General features: G+C 42.0%; 1 long non-coding RNA gene across 8 annotated transcripts in view; it reads left to right on the plus strand.

Moving 5' to 3' along the window:
* LOC121827286 (uncharacterized) overlaps positions 1-25,000 on the plus strand; it is a 122,042-nt gene that overhangs the window by 37,297 nt on the left and 59,745 nt on the right. For 5 of the 8 annotated variants that reach the window (XR_013049186.1, XR_013049187.1, XR_006069487.2 and 2 more), the window contains 3 exons: positions 6,842-7,128; positions 17,325-17,415; positions 18,290-18,482. This is a non-coding gene — a long non-coding RNA (uncharacterized LOC121827286). The remainder of the gene's footprint in view (positions 1-6,841; positions 7,129-17,324; positions 17,416-18,289; positions 18,483-25,000) is intronic. The other 3 variants (XR_013049192.1, XR_013049190.1, XR_013049189.1) reach the window with 2 other exon arrangements.

A 25,000-nucleotide genomic window follows, 5' to 3' on the forward strand; every position in this document is an offset into this window, starting at 1 on the left:
CCTTGACCCTCTTGGCTCCTACAATCCTTCCTCCCTTTTTTCAGCAGGACTCCTGGAGCAGCCCAGTGCTTGGCTGTGGATCTCTGTACCTGCTTCCATCAATTACTGGATGAAGGCTCTATGATGAGAGTTAGGGTATTCACCCATCTGATTACTGGGGTAGGCCAGTTCAGGCACCCTCTCCACTCCCATTAGTAGTCTTAATCTGGGGTCATCCTTGTGGATTCCTGGGAATTTGCCTGGCACCCGGTTTCTCCCTAATCCCGGAATGCCCCCCCACCTCATGATATCTCTTTCGTTACTCTCCCCCTCCATCATGCCCCCAACCCACCTCCCCTGCCCATCCCACCATCTCACCTCCTGCTCCTGCCCCCACTTTACCCAAGAGATCTCTTGTATTTCCTCTTCCCAGGAAAATCCATGCATCCCTCTTTGGGCCCTTCTTGTTATTTAGCCTCTCTGGGGCCGTGGATTATAGGTTGGTTAATCCTATACTTTACTCCTAATACCCACATATGAGTGAATACATACCATGTTTGTCTTTCTGGGTCTGGGTTATCTCACTCAGAATGATGTTTTTCTAGTTCCATCCATTTGCCTGCAAATTTCATAATATCATTGATTTTTTACAGCTGAGCAATACTCCACTGTGTAAATGTACCATATTTTCTTTATCCATTCTTCGGTTGAGGGGCATCTAAGTTGTTTCCAGGTTCCGGCTATTACGAATAACGCTGCTATGAACATAGTTGAGTGAGTATCCTTGTGGTACGATTGAGCATCCTTTGGGTATATTGATTTAGTAACAATTATAAATGCTTCATTTTATATACAACTTTAATTCCCGCCACTGGAAGAGGTGCTCAGTTCTTTCCACATCTCTTTTAAACCCCTTCCTAGCTCTATTTTCTCTTCTTTCTCTCATGATGAAGACTAACGACAAAGGAGAGCAGATCTACTGTGGGCTGATAGCAGGCAGGCAGCCCATTTAATCTCATAAGTTGGCTCCAAATTAACTTTTCTGTTTTTTCAGTTTAAAGTATACTGTGCATATGCTAATCAAATGGAAAACTTTCCATATGAAGGTAGTGCTTATAAAAGTGGATACTGAGAAAGGGTCTCAAACAACCAGTAGCCCGTAGGGCCAAAATTAAAAATCTTTACACATTGTACATTTGTATGTCATAAGAAGAAAATTAGTAGCTAAAATAAATAATCCAAATATCAACAAAAGAAAAATTATGAAAAATTTAGTTTGGGTCAATATAATTCTGACAGTATAATGAAATAGTATTTCAGTTGCAACAGATGGCAGAGTTAGTCTGTATCCTAAATGGTTTTGTTTTGGCTGTTTTGTTTACTGCTGCTCTATGTGTATAGATATTCCATTCTTTCAAAATTATAGATCTTCTCTAATTTGTTTACATTCATTTGTTAATGATTATTTAGGTGCCATCTTAGTTTACTTAAAATGGCTTGTAGTTGATTCTTCATAACAGTAGTCATACATTCATTTGATAGATGGTGTTTCTTCTGGCTTCATCATAGATGTTCATATCTACCTGGGATCAATTTCCATGGCCTAGTTGCTTAGAGACCTGATCAAGCAGGTTAAATTGAAATGTCAGAAGAAGGCAATACCATGTCTGGATTCTGCTTGGCCAAGTTACCATTGATCCAGATGTGAGGGACTTGAAGGCCAGCAACCCTTAAACAAACTAAAAATTCAGTGCAGCACATCAATTATCTGTGTACATATTTGGCTTCTTCACTTGCCTCTAAGGGCAAGGGCCATGCCTTATCCATCTTTGTGCTGTTCATGGCTTTTAGTACAAGGCCTGGCCCCGAGTGAGCTCAACGTGTATTAGAGAAATAATTATAAATGCGCTAGAAGTTTTAATTAGATTCCTGTACCTGAACAATCCGCTTGCAGCTTATTGGGTGGGATCATGAAGAAAGAAAGGGCTTAGATACATTCTATAAGGTGGACTAGCTGGTAAGAGCTGCAGTGCCGGTTCAGCACTTACCCCACCAGTCCTTTCCCATGCTAGGTGACTCTTGGCCTGGCATGTTTGGGCAGGACTCTTTACCTGCTTTGTATCATCTACACTGGCTTCTAGTTCCAGCAAGAGCTGTTTACATGCTCTTAATTTAACTGTCACACTAGAATATGTCACCGTTCTTTTTACGTATTGCCCCCTCTTTTAGAAACAGGATGGGCATCTTTAGTTCATGCTGTTCCTGTTCCATGTGCTTCTAGATTAATTTTAACTTGCCTGCTCTTTAGCTTTCATGACATTCAAGATATTTTCCAGCTTTACTTCCTGTATAAGAAAATAGAGACTGTTTTACCACAAAGGGAAGCGGGGACTGGGGGATAGTATTTAAATCAAGCATAGAATCATATCCTGGTTTGGAAGGAAATAAGAACAAAGTATCGAATGAATTTTTATCTCACTCATTACTCTGTATTCAACTTACAGGATAGCACATTAAGCTCCTATTCAGCTTTACTCTTTGATTTCAGAGTGGGTCTGGAAAAAAGACAACAATACGTGTTTGGGGCTTGATTTAAAATAGCAGGCTTTTAGTAAAACTAATTTTTTCTACAGTCGGAGGAAATGAATAGGTGGGGTAATAATAATGAACTTGGGGCAATGTTCTCCTAAGAGCAGGGCATGAAAATTGAAAGCACTAAAAAGAATCTTGCGTAAGTGCTTTAAAAAGTCCCTTTCCAATTTTCTTCTTTATGCTGCTAACACAATCGTATTTCTTAACGGTTTTCTATTAACAGTGATTCGTCTTGACAGGTAGCTTAAAGATGTAAATAATAAGGTAATGTCTGGGAGCACTTTACTGTTGCTTGCTTTGACACTGTCATAGTGGTAAGACATGTCTCTTTCCAGCCTGGCTTCCGTGTTACTTCTGGAGGGCACAGGAAACGCCGTGCTGTGTAGGAGGGCTGAGTTTGCCACCTAGAGGAGAGATGTGAAATTCAAGTTACTAAAACCCACTGAATTCCCTAATGTTTCTTCATTCGCTCACTTACTCATATAATTTATTCAAAACATAAAGGATCTATAGGACTTAATAATAATATTTTTGCCAGGATAAACTTGATAAATTTCTTCAAGGTAGAACTCAAACTATCTGTGACGTGTGTTTTACGTTGTCTTTCAAATCTTATTTGGAAGACCATGTAGCCTAATCCTTAGACATGTCTAAGGATCTCTGTTGGGGATGAATATCACTTTCAGTTTAGGGGCTATAGTGAAACTATATATTTTTTGATAATACTGCTTTTTCCTTTTAAGTCTTTAACAAGTATGATACAGACAGACAAATATAATGGCTTCTTGTTTGATATGGGATGAGATGTAATTTCTTCTTTAAAGAAATCAGAAGAACACGGGGCAGTGGTGGCCCATGCCTTTAATCCCAGCACTCAGGAGGCAGAGGCAGGTGGACCTCTGTGATTTCCAGGCCAGCCTGGTCTACAGAGTGAGTTCCAGGATAGCCAGGGCTATGCAGAGAGATCCTGTCTCAAAACAAAAACAAAAATAAAACCAAAATCAAAACAAAACGAAAAGAAATGACAAGAGAGTAGCCTAGTGATAAAGGCCAATAATTCTGATATACTTTATTTTTACTTTCTTTACCATTCTATATTCATTGTACATAGATCGAGGTTCACAGGGACACTTTTTTTCACATATATATTTTAACCATATTCATGTTCTCTTATTCTCCTCTCTCTTCCTCTTTCCTGCCTCCTATGAGTCTTTGACATCTCCTAGTCTCCCTCCTAGTTTCATGTTATATTGATCCAAGGGTGGTTTTATGATGGTATATTTTATTTATATATTTATTATTTGTTAGGGTGTAACCACAGGGTCTTGTGCAGGCCAAGTAAGCATTCTAAGCTGGCCTACATCAAAAGCTCAATTCTAATATGTTTGAAATGACAGGGTGTTTAGAATAAATTCATCATTTGGTAAAGTTAGTATATATGTATGCTTGTGCCATTTATTGTACTTTAAGTACTTCTAGAGTTAATAAAAGATTCTTTTCCTCCCTTGGTACACAAGCACTGTCTGGCATAGTGAATGCATGTGAAGTACTCAAGAAATAGTGATCTCATCGCTAACTTCATTATTTTGGAATAGGGCTTGATTTGGAAGAGATATTGATTTATCTGAGAAAATTTATAGGAAGAGCATCAATATCTTCCTTGTCAATATTTATTGTCAGTATAATTTATAATTTCTTAGCTAAATAATTCTAGGAAACAACATATTAAAATATTTTAAATAACAAAAACTTAAAATCACATCTAAATTGTAGAGGCCAAGAATAAGGATTCAAAAGTAGATTCAAAGACTAGACCTTCTTGCTGATCACTAATAACGTGCCTAGAACAGAGCATTTTGTCTTAGCAGGTTACCTGGACACACCCTCCCAGCTGTCTGTCTGCCTGTTCTCTGTCTCTCTGTCTGCAAGGACCTGCTCAGGCCCCTTCAGTACCACTCTCTGTTTGTATCCATTTAGATTTTTTTCTCTCTGTCTTTACCCTACTCACCTTTGTGTGGGAATAAGACTCACCTCTCCATTTACAAGCAGCAACCTGCCACTGTTTTGGCTGTGTTTCAACTGTAAAAATCTTTTTTTTTTTTTGTTTGAACCTTAACATTTGTATGGGTAGCAGTGTTGTTATGAACTGTTGAGTGTAAGGTTCCGAGAGACGGAGGCCAGCATTGTTTTCTGCACTTTTGGAATAAGGAAGTACAGGTAACTGAAATTAAAGCAGAATGGTAGAATACAATAGATATTTGGAGAACTCATATACTCTCTTAAAAAGTCAGCTTAGAAATGTGGCTGAGCAATTGAAGCATGGCCTGCTGTATGGTTTCTTTGAGGTCTCAGCACTTAAACGAATTTCATCAAAATTTTAGGCCCTCAAAGTTTTCTCACTCTAATTGTGGAGTTGAACTGTGATTCTTCTTTCCCTTATTGGCATTTTGAATCCCTGATCTCTAGGTCCTCAGTCAGTGCAGATGTAATTACTTAAGATGAGGTCATACTGGAGTAGCATAAGCCCTAATTCAGTATGACCAGTGTCCTGCAAGAGGGGGAGTTTGGGCCATAGAGACACACAAGTAGAAATACTACTTGAAGATTGAAGTTATGTCTCAAGCCAAGACATTACCACAAACTAGGAGGGTGGTCTGGAGGAGAGCCCTCCCAAGAACCTGGAGAGGGAGTTTGGGCTGCTGGCTCCTTGACTCTGATGTTTAGCTTTTAGAGCTGTGATACAATGAATCTCTCTTTCCTAAGCCACCCAGTTCGTTGCCCTTTGTTACTGTAACACTAGAAAATTATGTTATTTTAACTGTGGTGACCAAGGTGGAATTGTATAACCATATAATCCTGTTTTAATTCCTATGAGAATCTTTCACTGTAGATAATAATGCCATATCTCTACAAATTAGTAAACTGAATCTTAGAATAATCGAATGGCAAGTTTAAGGTATTGCTGCTGTTTCATGATGATGCCAAGTGACTCCAAACTGCCCATCATCCCATTCCAGACTACAATTGGAGGTGGGGGTGGTACCTATGTGTTGAGAAGGCGCTCCTGAGCAAAATCAGACTGTCAAAGGAGTAGGGCAAGATAAACCGTACAAAGCCAAGCAACCACACAGGGTACAGTAAATGGAGTACCATTGCTCATGTACATGGATTCTCTGTACCCGTGATTCCTAAAATTGCCTGTTAGTCCATTTAGCCTCATTATGCAAGAGGAAGCAGGTGGTTAGAGATGATGGTGTGTCTGTACGCTTCCTTGGACCTGGGTATTTAATATCTGCAAATCCACATTCACCTGAATGTAGAGATGTAAACTATAAATTACTATGACACAAAGCTCTCTTGTCATCTGGCTTGATTTTGATGATGTTTTTGTCAGACAGCCAGGGATAATATTAACACTTTAAAGCTGGAATGATCAAGAGGTTCTCTGACCTCCCTGCCCACACAGTAGTCCTGGGTGCCAGTAGGGGATTCCCCAGGATTTCCAGTTTTAATCCAGTTTTCCATCTTGCTAGTGCCAGTAGCAGCTGCTTGGCTTCCTCTGCCTTCTCTTGGTCAGTTCTGTGTGTTTCCAGGACATGATTGTCTACTAAGGAAGAACCCAATGTGAAAACAGAAAACAAGTGGACCAGAGAGGATGATGGTAGACAGGATAGAATACAGATTGTCCTTTCGTGTATTTGCGGAGAAGTCTTTGTCACACTGTTTTCAGAAAACTCCTTGACAATATCGCACAAGCATTGCAGCCCAGAACACTCTCTCCGTACAGGGAAACGTTGCTTAGAAAGAAACAAAAATTTGTGCTTGGTTCCACTGCAGGGCCTGTGATCATGCCCAGGGAAAATCTTTCTGATTCTGCTGCTGAAGGATGACAGATTATGCTTTCTCTGAACTTTGAACATCTTCAGTAGAAGTATGAATGAAAAAAGATGCCAGATCCCAATCTTATTTATGTTGCATGTTTGCATGTTTTCTGCTCCTAACATTTGTGTGTGTGTGTGTGTGTGTGTGTGTGTGTGTGTGTGTGTGAGAGAGAGAGAGAGAGAGAGAGAGAGAGAGAGAGAGAGAGAGAGAGAGAGAGAGAGAGAGATTAACAGATGGTACTTCATTTAGATTCCATTATTCAGTGCACTTTATTTTTTCCTTGGAAAGAAAAAAAGATTACCTATGTTTTTATGAGAAGTAGAATTATGTAAAACACCAAAATGTCACATGGGGCCACCAAAGACATTTTTTGCTTCTTTTCTTTTAGGAAAAGGCCGCTATACGGAATGGTTTTTCATCTCTTCCCACCCCGCTCCATTCTTCTATGCACAAAATTGAAGGCAGGTTATACTACTAGGCGCATCCCATGGTAACAGAAAAAGCATTTGTACCCCTCTTCTTCCAGCCTTAGACACGAAGTCTCCTGTGTGACATACTGTGATTCAGCACAGCAGTCTGTCATCGTTGGAAGGAGCATGGGCCTTCAGGGCTGGACTCAGATGTGTGGTCTTTTTCTGCTGTCCTTTGAACCACATGGAAGAATGTGTTCACAGAGTAAGTTGCTACACAATCTGCTCTTTGCTTGGAAAAATGAAAAACATTAAAAAAAACACCACGATGAAACCCATTACTTTGTTTGCTAAGCTAAAAATAAAACAAATGTCAAATGTCTAAAGACTTGTAAAAAAAAAAAAAGCACAGCTACCTTCTACAAGAGAATTTCCCTGTTTTTTAATCCCCAAAGTGTGGATTTATATATGTAAAAGCACATAGGGAACTGTGATAGTTTGTTCATGTGTGAAATCAACACACTACATACATTGTCTTTGTGCTCCCGCGTCAAAGGTTTAACTGAAAAACTGGAACTTTGTTCTCAGCAGTGAATCTGTGTCAGAGGGTGAATCAGATCTTCAACAGTGGTGACATCTTAACATCTCTTCATGTAAAACCATAACAAATGTTTGGAATTTACTCTTTTAGTTTCAACTGTGCCTACCTTAATAGTGGCTGAGACAGGAAGACGTTGGGGGAGGGGAGGAGCCCCCAAGTCGTTTAATCTTGCTAGTTAGTTATTCTCATTTATAACAGAGCAAAATAATTGGTAAATGCTGCAACCCAAGTAACTGTCCAATCCAACGTCATCCTTCACCTAAAAATGACTTCACTGTCATCAAGGAAACTGAAGCAGAAATCCCTGCCAGCCCTCTTTTTTTTCTTTGGGAGTCAGCGGGACACCTGCACCCCTGGGGTTTCTGTCTGTGTTTGGGCTGGGAAGGGGCAGAGGAAAAGTTGTCTTCCAAGTCTCAGGGCTAACATGCAGAAAGATGCCCACCCTTGAATAAGGAGAGGGGCTGTAGAAAATTCTCCCAAGTTCTGAATCGGGATTTTTGTTGAGAGATGAATATAAAAGCACCTTGGTCAGGAAGTTCTCTAGATTCTCACTCCAAGAAGATCAAAACATTTCAAATAATGACATTTGATGACTGCTTGCCGTAAAAAAGCTGAATCCATTTGACTTATGTTTTTCTCTATTTAAGAAAATTCACAGATTCAAAAGCAACTTTTTCATTTTAAGAGGGGGAAAAAAAAAACCAACAAAAACGTCATCCAGAAGCAGTAGGGAGTAGCCCTGCTCCTGCACTTTAATTTATGGGTGGCTGAAGTTCAACTTTCTCAGTATGCCATGATCTCAGTACAGCTGGCCAGACTCCACGGTGGGTAATCAGCTCTAACTTAGCAGGGCAGACCTGCTCTGTGAGCCTAGTTTGCTGTGTTGGACAGAAGTTGTCAGACCTGTCTGACTCGAGAGAAGACTTGTTGAGCAGGTTCTGTGGTGAGATCACCGCCAGCTCAGTTTTATTGGGCTTGGCTGGGAGAAGCCAAGAAATAAATGGTCTGACTTGGAGTATCTAAAGTTATTTTTCCGATTTTCTCTCCCAAATTCCATCTGCCATTTCTCTGGGGGATGAAACCTTCATTCACACGAATATTGATTTGTTGACCAAATATTTGCTGGATACTGGTAATGTTTCAGGAACTGACCTGACGCTAGATGTAGAAGAGTGAATGATACACCTTTCTGCCCTGATGGGCATATAACCAATATTTATAATATTCACGAAAATGTTTTAATTCACAGATATCAGCAGTTCACATCATTACTTCCTGTCTTTAAAAAGCAGACCGTGCGTAACTGCTCTTGGAAGGGGCTGGCAGAGTGGCCTTAGATCTGCCTGCATATCACATTAATGAACACGTGACATCTGGTCCACACCTCACTGGGAATTCATCTCCCCACTGTACCCAGGCTCCCTGTTGCTCCCCTGGCCACCAATGCAGGGCTCCCAGAGCGGAGCACGAGTCCAGCAGGTCCCAGTCCACAACAGACACAGTGGTAAGGTGGCCATGATGTTAACCTTGGCCTTGTTCCATTGAAGAAAGTTTCGCAGGCATCTTTGAATCCCCTCCCCCAAAGTTGTGATGTTTCCGCAAGAGTGACCTGAATTTTGACTTCTTCTTTTACATAGCATACAAGAATGATAATGTTTCAACTCTCCTACTCAATTCTGTCCATAAGATACACGATTTGGTAACACATTGCCACAGCTATGTGCACATGCCTTGGGCATTTGTTTACAGTGGCGTTTTAGGATACTCCTCATACTATGCTGTTGTTTTGATGCAATTGCAATACTTTCTATAAAGGAATTGTAATTCTGTTTTTTTTTTTTAATTAAGGTCTTTTTCTTCATTATAGTTATAAGGGACTATAAAGCTCATATTGTGATTTTTGAAACTTTAGATTGCTTTTTTATTTTTTTAGCATTTATACCTTTATCTATATTGTGCAGGGTGATTGGCTAAACTCGGTTAACTTTTTTTTTTTCAATTGAGAGTTTTCTATTCTCCATGAATTTTAAGCACCAGGACAGGCTGTCTCTTATTCTTAGAACCCCCACCCTCCCAACAATAAAAAAGCACTGATATTGATGAATGGAGTATGAATTACTTTAAGGCTTTCCCACATTTGCTGTCTTTATATATTTTTCTCTATTAAGAACTATCTGAATAAGGGAACTGTTCTGATTGGAGAATTATGTCTACTTGATTGTAGTGTAGTACTTGATTGTCTATAAATCTAGCAGTGTTCAGATGTTGGGCACATATTAATTAAGGTACTGATCCAAATGAAGCCTGCATTTGCCTTCAAAAACCTATAGTCTGGTAAGTGAGAGATTTGCCCATTTTAAAACATGATCCTGCTTCCCCTCCCCTGGGATTGGAAACACTGTTGTTTATGTTTCATTTCATTGTCTCCCAAACCTCAGTGATTCATGTCTCATACTCAGGACCTTTGTACTATTTGCAGCTGCCTATATTGTTATGCTTCTGGAAATGTGCTATTATTTTAAACTTAGCTGAGTCTGCTCGGTAATAGAAGCAATATTGTTGAATCTCTAGGTTGACAATATTTTCAAATAAAAAAGACTTTAATATAAATATTTGACTGCTCAGTAAGTACTGCTGTTGATATCCACGTCCCGCGCTGTGCCTCCCCCCCCCCCCCCCCCCAGTCCTTCACACACCACAGGGATCTCTACCTGTAACATCCCTTCTGGGAATGAGTCTGGCAGAAGAAAAATGTAGAACAGTGGGAGCCATAGCAGTGGGGACAAGAGCTGATGCTTATGGAGTGCATTTACACTTGCCCTTTTTCTTTATCTCATTCTTACAGCTCCTTTCATGGGCATGTACATTTCAGAGGCATGAAGCAGAGGGCGGGGGAGAGAGGACTGGGTAGCTGGAAGTCACATGTGCGGTGATGTTTTCAGGTTAATTCTCTTCTGTCAGTTGACATTTCACACCTGATTAGCACATGCAAATTGTACCTGATGATGGAAGAATAAGGGTTCTCAACACTTGCTGTTTGTGAAGCAAAGTCATGATCCCAGAATGAAGATATTGGTGCCAGTTACACTGGACTGATAGCATAAAACATGTTTTCTTCCCCACTTTCCAGCTAGTTGGGTTTTTTGTTTGTTTGTTTGTTTGTCTTCCTCAATGCTAGTCAGCAAGAATATTTTTTTTTCATGCTGAACCCTGATGGCATTGCTCGGAAGTCTTTGCAGTCAGAAGCAGTAATGCCAACCTATAATTGTTATTTTGGCTGTTCTTTTAGTGGTCTTACTCATGGCCCAGGCTTACCTGGAATTCACTGTGGCGTGCAGACTGTGAGGCGATCTTCTCACCTCGGCTTCCTAAGGATTGCAGGTGTGAGTCACCACCGCCCAGTGTCTACCTGCCTTAGTAGACTCCTCTAGGCTTTTTAGAGAATATAAAAATAAATACTTTAATGAACATTGTCATAAGACATAGAATTATTAACATTAAACTTCCTCATGTTACAAAGGAAAGCTCAAGAGAATATGGTGGCAACTTCCCTCTGGTTCTGTGGTTGGTGTCGCCATTTGAAGAGTTGCACTGCAAATCGCTTCTGGGCCATTTGTCTAAGGCCATCTAGACAGTTGTGTGGTGGGTTTGTGTTTAGATATGTATCAGTTTTTCTTCCAATGTATGGTAAATTGTAAGTGTAACTCATACCTTAGGTGTTTTTCACTCTGCATTCTTTTTTAGCAGTGTGTCTTACATGTGGCTGACAGGGCCTGATTGCTTTTTACTTACTAAATGATATAACAGACTCCATAAACTTGTTTAATCTTTTTTTTTTTTTAAATAAAGATAAGGTCACACTAGCCCAAGCTGTCAATGAATTTACTGTGTAATTGAAGATAGTCTTAAGCTCCAGATCCCCTAATTCATCCCCCAAGTGCTGGGATTACCAGTGTGCACCACCATATCCATATCTGGATCCCCAAACCCTGTTTTTCACTGTTCTTTGCCATGAGATTCCAGATATATGCCTTAGTTTATTTTCCTGTTGCTGTGATGGACTACTCTGGCAAGAGTAACTTAAGGGAAGCTGGGTGTGTTTAGCTTTTGACTCCAGGTACAGTCAGTCCATCATAGCAGGGGAAGTCAAAATGGCAGGGACTTGAAGTAGGTAATCACATTACATCCACAGCAGAGCAAAGAACAATGATTGATGCATACATGTCTGTGCTCAACCACCTGTTACTCTGGCTCCAGTGGATCTGACACCTCTGGCCTCTGCAGGCATGCATGTATAAAGACAACCCTCCCCCCTGGCATATAATTAAAAATATAAAACAATTCTTTAAAAAAAGGGAAGATGAAAAAAATCTAGAGTTGTATTGACTAAGTTGATTAAATATTTTAATTTTGCATAATTTGCATAATTTTTACAATTTGCATTTATGCATAATTGCATAAATGGTAGGAGTTACAGGACATAGTGATAACTATCTTCAATAATTGTGAAACATTAGCTAGTATGGTGGTTTGGATGTAATTGGCCCCATAAGCTCACAGGGAGTGGTACTAGTAGGAGGTATGGCTTTGTTGGAGTGGGTATGGCCTTGTTAGAGGAAGTGTGTCATTTGTGGGGGCAGCTTTGAGGTTTCTTATGCTCGGGATACCACTCAGTGTCTCAGTTGACTTCCTGTTGCCTGCAAGTTGTAGTAATGTCAGCTGCTTCTACAGCACCATGGGTCTGCAGCAGTGCTGAAAGGGAAAGCAGACACATGCTCTCATTCCCTAACCCGGAAGCAATCTCTAATTGATAGTCACTTGCAAATATAAATTGGTTTCCTCCAAGGGAGTCTTGTTGGGAAACAAACTACCCTTAACTGTAGACTACATGCCTAGCAGTAGATGGTCAACAGGAAACAAGTTCACACCTGCCAAAGCTCCTACTCACGTTTGCTACCTCTCCTGACCCTGCATTTCTCCACAAATTCCCCTTCCTTCTGTCCAGTGCAATAATCTCTTCTATTCTTAGTTACAGTGTCTGTTCATGAGGCTGGTCTAGCAGTTAAAGCTCCTCATTGGGATATCTAGAGTTTGCATTCAGTTTCATCATTTGAATATGTGTTTTTCTTAGAGTCATAGGTAACTTTCAAGCCCTTTGAGTTAAATCTCATTCACTGCTTCTTTTTTGGTCATCCTTTTTTTCTCAGTGATTTCTTGGGATTTCACCAGTCATCAAACCCTGTTAGGCAGCCATGGAACAAATGAATGGAGTGTGTAAATGCCTTGAGTTGTGGGATAGGATATGTGGGAGAGCATTCAGAAGAGAGGAGGTCGGGGAGGCATGGGCATGTAAGAATGTTCCATTAGTCTAACCTCAAGTGTACCCTCTGTTGTCATTTTGCTGGCTATTTTGACAGTGACCTCAGTTGAAAATGGGAATGTTCACAGTCCTTGCTTCATAAAGATGCTATAAGATTCCAGTGAAGTAATTCTGGCAAGAGGTGTAGCAATATGCTTGCTATTCTGCAATGGCTCAACAAATGTTGTTTATCCATCTACTATTATTAAAGTCTTAGTACTCCCATTCTGTTCTTTAAATCTCTCCCAATGGCATTTCTAAATGATTTCTAATGTCTAGGCTAACGTGCTTTGTGCTTCTTTTCAGTCTCAAGCACTGTGGTTAAATAGATTAGAGGGCTTTTCCTGAGTCACAACTCTTCCTTAGACACAATTGGGATTACTGTTTGACTGCTTGGAAACCACATGTGGTAGCTTGGGGAGACAGGAAACTACAACCTTGACCGAATGCAAGTTCTCACACAGTTTATTGCTACATATGAAATGTACTTGCATTCTCAGTGGAATGCCTGGAGACTTTAGGGAAAGTTCCTTTCTGTTCTGTGTAAATACAAACCTCCCTGTGGCATTAACCAAAGACACAGAGCCCTTCCAACTCAATGCATGGCCCAAAGGTGCTTTAGGCACGATGCTTCAATTGTCCTCTGCAATTAGGAGTCTTCCCTCATACCTCCTCCTGTAGGCCACCCTCCGGTAACCGTCTGCTCTTACACAAGAGGCCACACAGAGACCGACCGGCTCTCACAACAGCCAGAGCCATGGGCCAACTGTTGCTGATAAAGGCAAAAGTGCTACAGCCTGGAGTAGGGGCAGAAGAGAAGCAGGCACCCTTATCTGTTAAAGGATACATACTCATACGGTTGTGAGGAAAGGGAAATAAAATAATGCCTGAAAGTGCTTTATAGATTGCACAGTATACGTGGAACACTAACATCAAGCAGAGTAATATCACCTAACTAGTTACTAAGTTTTCCTCAAAATAATTTCCTTTGACCTCACAGAAATTTAAAAGTCAGTCTTATATAGATTCCACAGCTAGGACGTGGGGAAGAAAAATCTGAATAACTCAGATACCATCTGCCTCCTCAAACTTTTTTTTTTTTGCTTTAAAATACTCAGATTGGTTCTGAAGAGATGGCCCAGTGGTTAGGGGTGTTTGCTGCTCTTGCAGAGAACCTGAGTTTGCTTTTAAACATCCATAGTCCCAAATACCCAGGTGGCTCACAGGGGTTCAGTGTCCCTCTTCTGGCCTCTGTGGGCACCCACATGCATGTAATATATGAGAGAGAGAGAGAGAGAGAGAGAGAGAGAGAGAGAGAGAGAGAGAGACAGAGACAGAGAGAGAGACAGAGAGAGACAGAGAGATACAACCACACACATAAAAACAATTTTAAACGATAAAATATATTGTACAAAGCACTTAACCAGATGATTGCCAAGTCTGTGTCTTTTATGCCATTCAAGAATGTATCTAAAATTGCATGTATAAACGCACTTACAATGCACACACATACACATTTAAGGATATATATATATATATATATATATATATATATATATATATGTCTTCTATAACATTTTGCCTAGCTCTTCTCCCATGATTCCTTCTACAACCTTGTTACATTTTAGAGCATCCCAACTTATGGTTCAAAGGGAAAACAGAGAAGCAACCTGGTTAGCTAAAGGCCTGTGCCGTCCATTAGAGACAGAGCTGGGGCAGTCTAACCCTGTTCTGGTTTTCCTCCTTTCTACAATTCTCTGATAGGAAGGAGAGTGATGCACACTAGAACTTGGCTACCAAAGACATTCTGATTGGTTGATAACCAAAGAAGAGGTGCAGTGTGGCTCAAATCCAGTTAAAAGTGAAAACCCTGTTAGAAATTTCTCCTTAGCTGACAACAGGTGTTGCCATCAGTGCCCGGTGTGGCCACTTAGCAAATAGCAGGCTGTCAGCGAGAGCCTCCTGGATGTTTCCTTAGGGGAACAGTGCTTGCTTTGGCTGAATTCTGTTGCCGCAGCAGTTTTTCTGGCAGCACAGAGTCTGTAGTCAGACAACTGGAGGAGGTAACCATCTTCTAATAACCACTCCGGGCTGTTGGCACCTAACTACCTGGCACTGTCTGCTTCGTGCAGCTTGTCAAGTCGATCTGCTTGTCTAATTTTGCTGGGGAACCTGGTACTGCCTATCAAGTGCTTCACAACCGCTGGATCCAGGGTCTGCCCTGCAGGTGTTCAAGGAGGGAGGTCAGAGCGGCTCAGACAAGTGAAAATCAGAGGGAGCATTGAGAGTTGTCTGCATTGTGCAGCTTTCCTCTCTGCGTTTCCACGGTGTGTGAAATCAGGATGTGGTCCTGAGTGAGTGACTCCAGGAAACACTTGGATGTTCGTTCATTCTGTCTAATTGGGCTTCTTGAACCTCACATAGACTGGCTTCATCCTGTTTCGGAGTCTATAGCACCGAGTTTCACCCCCACCCCCTTCCTGTGCGCTCTCTCCTTCCTCTGGTTTGTGGGTTGTGCAATTGCTTCTTCTTCTTCCTCCTTTGAGAGGCGGACTGAGCGGAGGGCAGAGGGGCCTGTGCTGCTCTGCTCGGAATGCAGCGGCAGTTCCAGTAGCGGCTGCAGGCTTTCCTCGCCTGTTTTTGAAACCCGAGGGGGACTCGTTTCCAGGTTTTCTATCGCTCCCTCTTTTCACTCATCAAGTGAAGTGAGAGTTGGATCCTTTTCCAAACTTGGGCTCGTAATGTTTCCATTCCCAAAGAGTTATGCTTATAAAATGAACATAAATATGTTAAACTTGGGATTGAGTTGGTGACTTTTGTAAACCCCAGATAACTCCACTGTGTAGTTGTTGTGAACTTTCTTAACAATCTGTTAATTTGTCTGAACTTTCTCTAAAGACAATTGTGTCCAAAGCCTCTTAAAACTAAAGCTCTGAATTTGCAACTGGCAGCTTTCCTACCAGGGCTCTGGAAGGCTCCTAAATCCTGGAGACTAGGTCTTCTTATAGCAAGCCTAGGTGTATATTATTTAAGGTACCCCTAATTTATGAGAGCATATGTTTGATCCCCAGCACAAGCAAACAACACCTCCCAACCCCCATCACCACATACATTTCAAGGAAGTTTTAGGGCAGCAGTTCTCAACTGGTGGTATTTCTGATGGTCTTAGGAACTGAGACAATGCTAAGTAGCAAAATTACAGTTATGAAGTAGCACCAAAGATAGATTTATGGTTGGGGGTTCCTAAGACCAGTGTAAATATGTGTTTTAGGAGATTTTTTATATTTTAGGAGATTTTAATGGAGAGCTTAAAATGCTCCATTTCTGTCAGTGACCGCAGTGAATTTATCCCATCTAGGACAGTTTATGATTATACTCACATTGAAACCTCCCAGGGATTTTATTTTTAGCTCATACATGCCATCTGTCATCACCAGCCTTATATATTAGAGTGCATCAGTCACTATCAGGAACCTTGTCTTGGGTTAGTTAAGATCCTATGGATAGCTGCTGACATTTCACTAGCTGTGTTCTGAAATAAGGTCTACTTGAGTCTGGGTTAAGGGATGACTATGGCTCTCAAAGCAAGGCAGGCCTTGGTAGCCGGGTAAAGAGAATCCATCCCCTTACTCTTACCTCTGACTTTCTAGTAAATTTGTACTTGTGACCTTAATAGACTTACTGCTTCTTTCACTGAAACTTGAAGATTTTAACAGTTTCTCCCCCACAAAAAAACTTCAGAGTTACCTCTTCTAGCACTCTTGAAATTACTAAGGCTACACTGTGGCTTCTTGAAGGCACAGACCATGTCTTACTTGCCGAGTCACTTCCTGTTTTATCTTCAGAGCCCTCCATGTTCCCTGGAGCAGAAGATCCATTTAGTGAATGAAGTGAAGGGATGGAATTAGAGAAAACTGCATTTTTATGGCAATATAGGATGAACAAAAACTAGTGGTATATCTGGGAGGCTGAGGCAGGAGGATTGTGGGAGTTTAAGACCAGTCTTGGCTACATAATGAATTCCTGAGCTGCCTAGACTACAGTGTATGACCTTCGTTTTTTTTTTTAAACCCTTAAAAACATATTTAACACTTCCTCGCATTTTCTAGATTTTTAATTACAGAAGTATTGAGGAACCCCACCCCCACATCCCACCGCCATGGGTAATAGAGCTGAATCTTACAGGCACGTTGAAGGCCCAGGCAGCCTAGACATCAGTATTTCCATGGTGCGAATTGTATAAAGAAGGCTGTGGGTGTGAGCTTGCTGTCTTTTCATCAGATCACCTAGAATCTGGCCAACTTCCTGCTTTGTCTTTGGATATTAGTCAGCCTGCAAATCCCTCATCTGTTTATTTAGTCCAGAGCAATACTGTGGAAACAATAACCGTTGCATTGGCCTGTGTTTGTGCTTATGACAAAGAACTGATATGCGCTGGTTTCTTTCGTCATCCTCACAATGGTTCTGTGCGATAGGTATTGCTGTTCTTTCTTTTTCACAGATGAAGAGACTGGGCTCACGGAAATACATTCTCCCAGGTCACACAGCTGCTACACGGTGGGGCTGCAGAGTACGTGCCCTCCACCACATAGGTAACAGGAGCTTCTCTGTGAATTTAGAGCACATGTGGCATCCAGGAGAGGCTTACTGTGTGCTAAGTCAGACTGTAAGTGATCAATAGGTAGTGCTAAATAGGCCATGGACAGTCTCGTAGAATTTCGGCTGCTCGTACTAACAGCTGCTTCGGATCATAAACCTACTTGATGCTGAAAATTTCTTTTTACGATAACTCATTGAGTTGTTCTAAAAGAGGTATTCTTGCCTTTGTTTTATATGAAAAAACAAAGTTAAAAAGGCTGAGATATTGGTTTAGGATGATATAAGTAGCACCCGATGCAGCTGAGGATGAAATCCAGGCTGGACCTTGCCGAGAGCCCACACTCTTTCTGCTCCTTGACTTCTTGTGATTAAACTCAGATTTGTTATTTATCAGATATCCCTGCCATTTTACTTTAAAAATATTGACTTATTTTTATTGAGTCAAGTTGACAAAAATTCTAAATATTTATCATTCCCAGTATGATGTTTTGATACCATGAATGGTTAAATCAGGGTAATTAACAGCCCATCATCACCTTACATATCATTTTTTTTTTGTCATAAGAACCTTCCCAGTCCACTCTCTTCAGTCTTCTCTAGATCTGCTAATTGACTCCTGGGATCTAAGGTTCAGACTGGTGTAGTTTCTGTATTTCAGATTTATTATTTAAAGTTGTTTTATTATCACTATTGTTGCTCCACTCACAAGCCTCTTGAAACTTGTCTTTTTCATACCCTAGATCTTGGGAAAAGATTAATTTAATGAGTCTTTAAATTGTTATTAGTACATGTTCAACTAAGGCATGTCATGGCAAAGTTGCTTACATCTCCCTGATTTTTCTTTTTCTTTACCCCCCCCCCCCATAGTTGTAAAATAAGAGGGGACTTGAGAAAACACTCTTTGAGGTCTCATATATGCTCAAGCCATGCCCAGTGTTTCGGACCACTTCCTGTTACCTGTGGGTCGAGATGTAGGACTCCCAGCTCCTTCTCCAGCACCATGTCTGTCTGCATGCCATCATGACACACCATGATGACCATGGACTAAACCTCTGAAAATGTAAGCCACCCAATTAAATGTTTTTCCTTTATAAGAGTTGCAGACATATGTGGTATGTACTCACTCATAAGTGGATACTAGATGTAAAGCAAAGGATAACCAGACTGCAACTCACAACTCCAGGGAGTCTACCTAGTAAAGAGAACCCTAAGAAAGACACAGGGATCACCCAGCAACAGAGAAATGGATGAGATCTACATGAGCAAACTGGGGGTGGAGGGTAATGGAGGGCAAGGGTCAGGGGAAAGAGAGCTTAGGGGAGCAGGAGGTCCCAGCTGCATCAGCAGCAGAGTGGGAGAATGGGGAGGGAGATACCATGATGAATGAAGACCCCAGGGGAATAGGAAGAAGCAGAGTGCTAGAGAGGTCCCCAGAAATCCACAAAGATACCTTCACTGTACACTACTGGCAATGGTTGAGAGAGTGCCTGAGCTGACCTGCTCTGGTGATCTGATGGCCGAACACCCTGGCTGTCATGATAGAACTCTCATCCAGTGTCTGATGGAAGCAGATGCAGAGATCCATGGCCGAGCCCCAGGTGGAGCTCTGGGAGTCCAATTGTCGAGAGAGAGGAGGGATTGTATGAGTGAGAGATATTGAGACCCTGGAAAAAGCACAGGGACAAATAGCCAAACTAGTGGAAACACATGGACTGTGAACCAGTGGCTGAGGAGCACCCATGAAACTGGACCAGGCCCTCTGGATAAGTGAGACAGTTGATTAGCTTGAACTGTTTGGGAGGCCCCCAGGCAGTGGAGCCAGGACCTGTCCTTGGTACATGGGCTGGCTTTTTGGAGCCTGGGGCCTATGCTGGGACACTTTGCTCAGCCTTGATGTAGGAAAGAGGGGACTGGACCTGCATTGGCTGAGTCTACCAGGCTGGGCTGACTCCCCAGGGGAGACCTTGCCTTGGAGGAAGTGGGAGTGGGGGTTAGATTGGGGGGGAGGGTTGGGGGTGGGAGGAGGGAGGATGGGGGAATCTGTAGCTGGTATGTGAAATAAAGTTAGTTATAAAAAAAAAAGTTGCCGTGGTCGTGTTGTCTCTTCATAGCAACAGAAATCCTAAAACAGAAGTGAAACACATTATATTTTATCTTATTTTATGTGTATGGGTGTTTTGCCTGCATTTGTATCTGTACACTGCATCTGTGCAGTGCTTGTAGAGGCCAGAGACTTGTGGGTGCTGAGAACTAAACCCAAGTCCTATAGAAGTTCAGTAAGTGTTTTTTAACTGCAGAGGAATCTCTTTAGCCCTTGAAACAAGTTTTCATATAACTGGTTAGTCAGAACTAGACACATCGCCCCAAACAAGGGTGAGTAAAACAGAAATACTTAGCAATCAGCACTAATGATGACCAGAGATTCAGGCTCTGAGTCTGGCATTCCCTCCCAGGCCCCCTATTTCTGGAACTCTGGCAAAAACAACCCACTTATCAAAAGGGATTCTGTCCTTTCCTGGCCACAAGGAAAGCGAAGAATTGAATTCAGTTTTCTTTCATTTTATGCTTTAAGTTTGAAAAACAATTCTGTGTACAAGGAATTGAATGCTCATCACTGTGAGTACAAAGAATAAAGATCTTAGGACTGGAGAGATGACTCCGGAGTTAAGAGCACTTTCTACTCTTGCAGAGGATCCAGGTTTGGTTCCCAGCATCCACGTGGCAGCCCACAACCATCTATAACTCTAATTCCAGGGATCTGACACTTTCTTCTGACACAGGCACCAGGCATGCACATGGTGTACACACATACATGCAGGCAAAACATTTCTCATACACATATAATAAAATAAATGTATATGGGCAGGGGAGAGCTGGCCTTGAGATCATAAGGGTGGGAGCGCTGGCCCTGTCCCCCACCAGCTGTACCACTCAGGAGAGCAGGCCCTGCGTCTCACATGGGCAGCACAATAGAGCCAACACCATTGGCGGAGGTGTGGGTGAGCCAGCCCTGAAGTTGTAGCGTGGGAGAGCTGCCCCTATTAGCCATCTGTTATGTGGTAGCATGGGTAGGGGAGAGATGTCCTTCACCCTGCTCATCAACACCTGGTGCAGGTTGGAGAGCTGGCTCTGAGGTCACAAGAGCAGGAGAGCTGCCTTTGCCCCCCCCCCCCCCCCCCCCGCCAGCTGCAGCACTCAGGAGAGTGGCCCCTGCACCACTCCCGGGCAACACAGTACGGCTGACGCCCAGTGTGTAAGTGTAGATTTGACACTGAGGACATGAAAGCAGGAGAATTGGCCCTGCCCCTTCCTCACTGATGCAAGAGGTGCACTAGCCAGGACAAAGCAGGAGACCTCACTCTGGTGGCGAAGACAGGGGAGAACAGGTGGGCTGACCAACCTTGCAACTACCCAGGCCCAGAACCAGGGTTATGTGTTGGTGCATCCCAACATCTACCCCATCTGTGAGCATGTGAAGGAACTGGCCCTACAGACCCAAAGCTGCAGGATTTCCATGCCACAGGACAACCGCAGGATAACCAAGAGGAGTCCCAGTGAGGGCCCAGCTTCGACAGTGTAGCAAAAACCAGAGGCCTGGAACCAAACCAATGACTCCTTATAATGAACACTTGCAAATGAAGATAAATGGATAAAAGGGTTCACTGAGTGACTCACTGTGTCACACTACAGCTTCCATGATGAAAATAATTTTTTTCCTTCTCTCTTTTTTTCTTTTTTCTCTTAAATTTTATTTTGTTGGGGGGGGCGGAGTTTGCAAGGGCAGAGGGGGGGATGTGAAGGGTCCAGAAATGAATGGGATGGAGATGCTTGATGTGAAAGACACAAAGAATAAATAAAAAGAAAAAAACAAAATTGAGACAGGGTCTCACATTGTTCAGGCTGAAAAAAAAAACATTTAAAAAAATGAAGATCTTTAAAAAGTTTGTAGACGTTTTGGCCACGAACTTGGATTATTTTTTAGACACATCTAGAATTACATTTATAATGCTTAATCAAGCCTATCAGTTACAAAGATTCATTACTATGGTCATTCCCTCTCATGTCTGTAAAAATGGGAAATAGTGACACCCACCTTCACTGTTGTAAAGACTAAGTTTGTTCAAGTATGAAAAACATTTAGTCCTGTGTAGATCTTTAGCAACTGTTCAAAAATGTTAGCTATTCTTATTGCATCATCCTCATTATTCTGATCCCTGAGGTAGACTCAGCATTTCCAGCAAAGCTCTTTGTGGTGATTTGAATGTGAAATGCCCCCCACAGACTCATGAATTTGAACACCGGGCTCAGCCAGCAGTGCTGTTTTGGGAGGTGGTAGCACTTTGTCGATAACTACTTATGCTCCCTGATATGCTAAGTTGTGAGAAGTGACCAATGCAAGTCCTCATTGCCACAGGCCAAGTTGTTCACTATGCCTTCCCTGTCAGGATGGACTGTATTCCACAATAAACTACTTCTCCCTGGAATTGCTTGTTAGGTGTTTTTTTTTTTTTTGTCGTCACACTGATAACTAAAAAGTAATTAACATACCCTACAAAAAGACTTTGAAATAAATGAAGATCAACTCTTTACTAGGGAATGAATTTCAGGGGAGGTTTTTGGGGTCTTTATAAATTTTTAATCATATTGATTTATGTTATGTGTGTGCATGGTGCATGCATGTGGGTACACATGTGTGAAGGTCAGAGGACAGTTTCCAGGAGCCCATTCCCTCCCTCTACCATGAGGCTGCAGGAGTTAAACTCAGATAGTCAGTCTTGGGAATGAGCACCTTTCCCCATTACGCACTCCCACCAGCCCTCTTGGGAGTCTTCAGACACGTGCCCCACAGGTACCGAGTTAAACAGGCCTATGAAGGAATGTCTCTGGAGGGCCTGGTGGTTTGGTCTCCACTCTCTTCAGTGCTAAGGCCAGTCAAGTCACTGTGTCTATCATTCTCAGACAATGAAGGCACTGGACCTGTATTATCATAGAGGGTGAGTTTCTCTTTGTTTCTGGTGATTAAAAAGAAAGCTCCTTAGGATGCCATTGAAGACATCACATTCTTGAACATGTTCTCTTTGCTCTCAGCAGGTAGTTACCAGATCCCAACACCTCATTTCTGCTGCTCACAGTTCATGTGGAAGCTAGTTAGTGATCTATTTGGTGGAAATTTAGGCTGGCATCACGCTTGGGTCTGATGTGATGCCATCCTCTTCTGCTTTTTTTTTTTTTTTAAACTCCTGGGCTGTGGGTTTTATCACGTGTGACTTGGCAATAGATGAGGATGACACTTCCTTACTTGGCTGTAGGGGACCTTCCTGCCTGTTCTTCAGCTGCCATAGTCTCATCTGTGTTTCCTAGTGGTGTCTTTGACCTAAAAGAATCTTCCCCCAATGAGCAAAATTCTTTAATTTTAAATATAGGTTTGGGAGGCAGATGAGAGTCTGAATTTGTTTGGCCGCTTACTAGTTGTATGATATTATGCAATCTCTTGACCTCTCTCAGCTTTAATTTCCTTATTTGAACAGGTTGTTGTTCATTATTTGAACAGGGGAAAGGGATTGGACTTTAGAGAAGATTAGGAGATAATGTGGGTAGATATTGTTGATGGATTGGGTGAGGCAGAGGGAGGGGGCAAGGATGACTACCAGGTTTCTGTCTCAAGGACTTGAACTTGGGTGGTGTTTTAGTGCAGGGGAGATACAAAAAAAAGGTGTGTGTGTGTGTGTGTGTGTGTGTGTGTGTATGGAAGATACAGAGAGGCAGAGATAGAAAGGGCAAGACTAATTGTGGCTTGGGTTTAAAAAATGTTGTATGTATACATGTGTCTTTTTTATTTGCATATGGGTACAAGTGAGTCATGGCATGTATGTAGCCAGAGAACAACCTTGAATACTGGTCCTTGCATTCAACCTTGCTTGAGACAGAGCCTCGGATTTTGCTGCTGTATAGACCAGGCTTTCTGGCTTGTGAGCTTTCAGGGATTTTTATATATTTGCCTTCCATCTCACTGTGGGAACATTGAGATTACAGATGTCCTTTACCATGCCAGAGTTTTCATGGCTTCTGGGGATTTGAACTTAGGTCTTATGGTTGTATACCAAGCACTCTTCTTATCTCTTCAGCCGGCTATGTGATTTTGAGGTACTTTTCGGACAATGTGGAAATGATGACTTGATATTTTCATGAGAGATCTGGATTGGTAACAGAGCTTTCAAAGTCCTTGTATAAATAGAGTAATATAAGTAAAGTGAACCTCTGCAACTAAGAGAACATTGGATGAGCCTTGGGAACATCTTTATTTACTGGTCTCAGGGGAATGGGGAAATCTGAAAAAAATCACTTTATGTTATGATAAGCTTCTGATTTTCCTCTTCTTGAAACATCAGTTTTTGAAATGAAGAAGAATGCTGTGGGATGTTCTGTATGTCCTGTGGGAGCCCTTCTTGGGTTCTTTGTGGCATTACCCAGCAGGTCCGCATAGAGGATGATTAGGACCATGGGCCTGAGTGCAGGTGTCTGAGATGGTCTGCACTTGGCTGTGCTGGGGGATGGTCTGTATGTCAAGTTGTTCTGATTGATCAATAAATAAAACCTGATCGGCTGTGGCTAGGCAGGAAGGATAGGCGGGACTAACAGAGAGGAGAAATAAAAGGACAGGAAGGCAGAAGGACGGACTGCAGCCGCCGCCATGACAAGCAGCATGTGAAGATGCCGGTAAGCCACCAGCCACGTGGCAAGGTATAGATTTATGGAAATGGACTAATTTAAGCTTATAAGCACAGTTAGCAAGAAGCCTGCCACGGCCATACAGTTTGTAAGCAATATAAGTCTCTGTGTTTACTTGGTTGGGTCTGAGCAGCTGTGGGACTGGCAGGTGACAAAGATTTGTCCTGACTGTGGGCAAGGCAGAAAAACTCAAGCAACAGAAGAAATTACGTTGTCTATGTTAAACAAGGGGACAAACCTCAGTAAGGTTCCTCAGTAGATACAGAAATGCATTTTTAGCCTATTGAAACCAACACTTACCTAGGGGAGTAGGGAACAGAGTTAGTCAAGTAAAAAGATTGAGGGGACTTCGTGAGGTCCTGAGATCAGACACTGTATGTTTGTTCTGACAATAATCTGAATGGTTAACATTGACTCTGCACTCACCCTTCTAGATTCCAAAATAGCATTGATCTTGTGGTGAGAGTTTGCTGTGTAAATGCCACATTGAGAAACACAAGTGGATTTGAGGGTGCTGGGGAGTGACTAGATCAGCCATCCAATGGCTTATCATCTTGTATAGGAAAGGCTGATAGACTCAGGAAATGAAAACAGGAAGCTGAAGGACTCAGGGAGTTTGAAGAGTGGATGTGGCCATTGGCAGTCAAGAGAGCCCTGGACAAAAGGGTCAGAGGGTGGATAATTTGTACTTGTGATTTTGGATGTAGAGCCAGCCATCTTTGTAATTTTTTCAATAATCTTTTTTGAGATTGTAAATACAATTACATCATTTCTCTCTCCCCTTTCTCCCTCCCAATGTTCTCACACATCCTTGCTTTCTTTGCTGCCTTGCTTTCTTTGAAATTAATG

The sequence above is a fragment of the Peromyscus maniculatus genome, chromosome 2 (genome assembly GCF_049852395.1).
Source record: "Peromyscus maniculatus bairdii isolate BWxNUB_F1_BW_parent chromosome 2, HU_Pman_BW_mat_3.1, whole genome shotgun sequence".
NCBI lineage: Eukaryota > Metazoa > Chordata > Mammalia > Rodentia > Cricetidae > Peromyscus > Peromyscus maniculatus.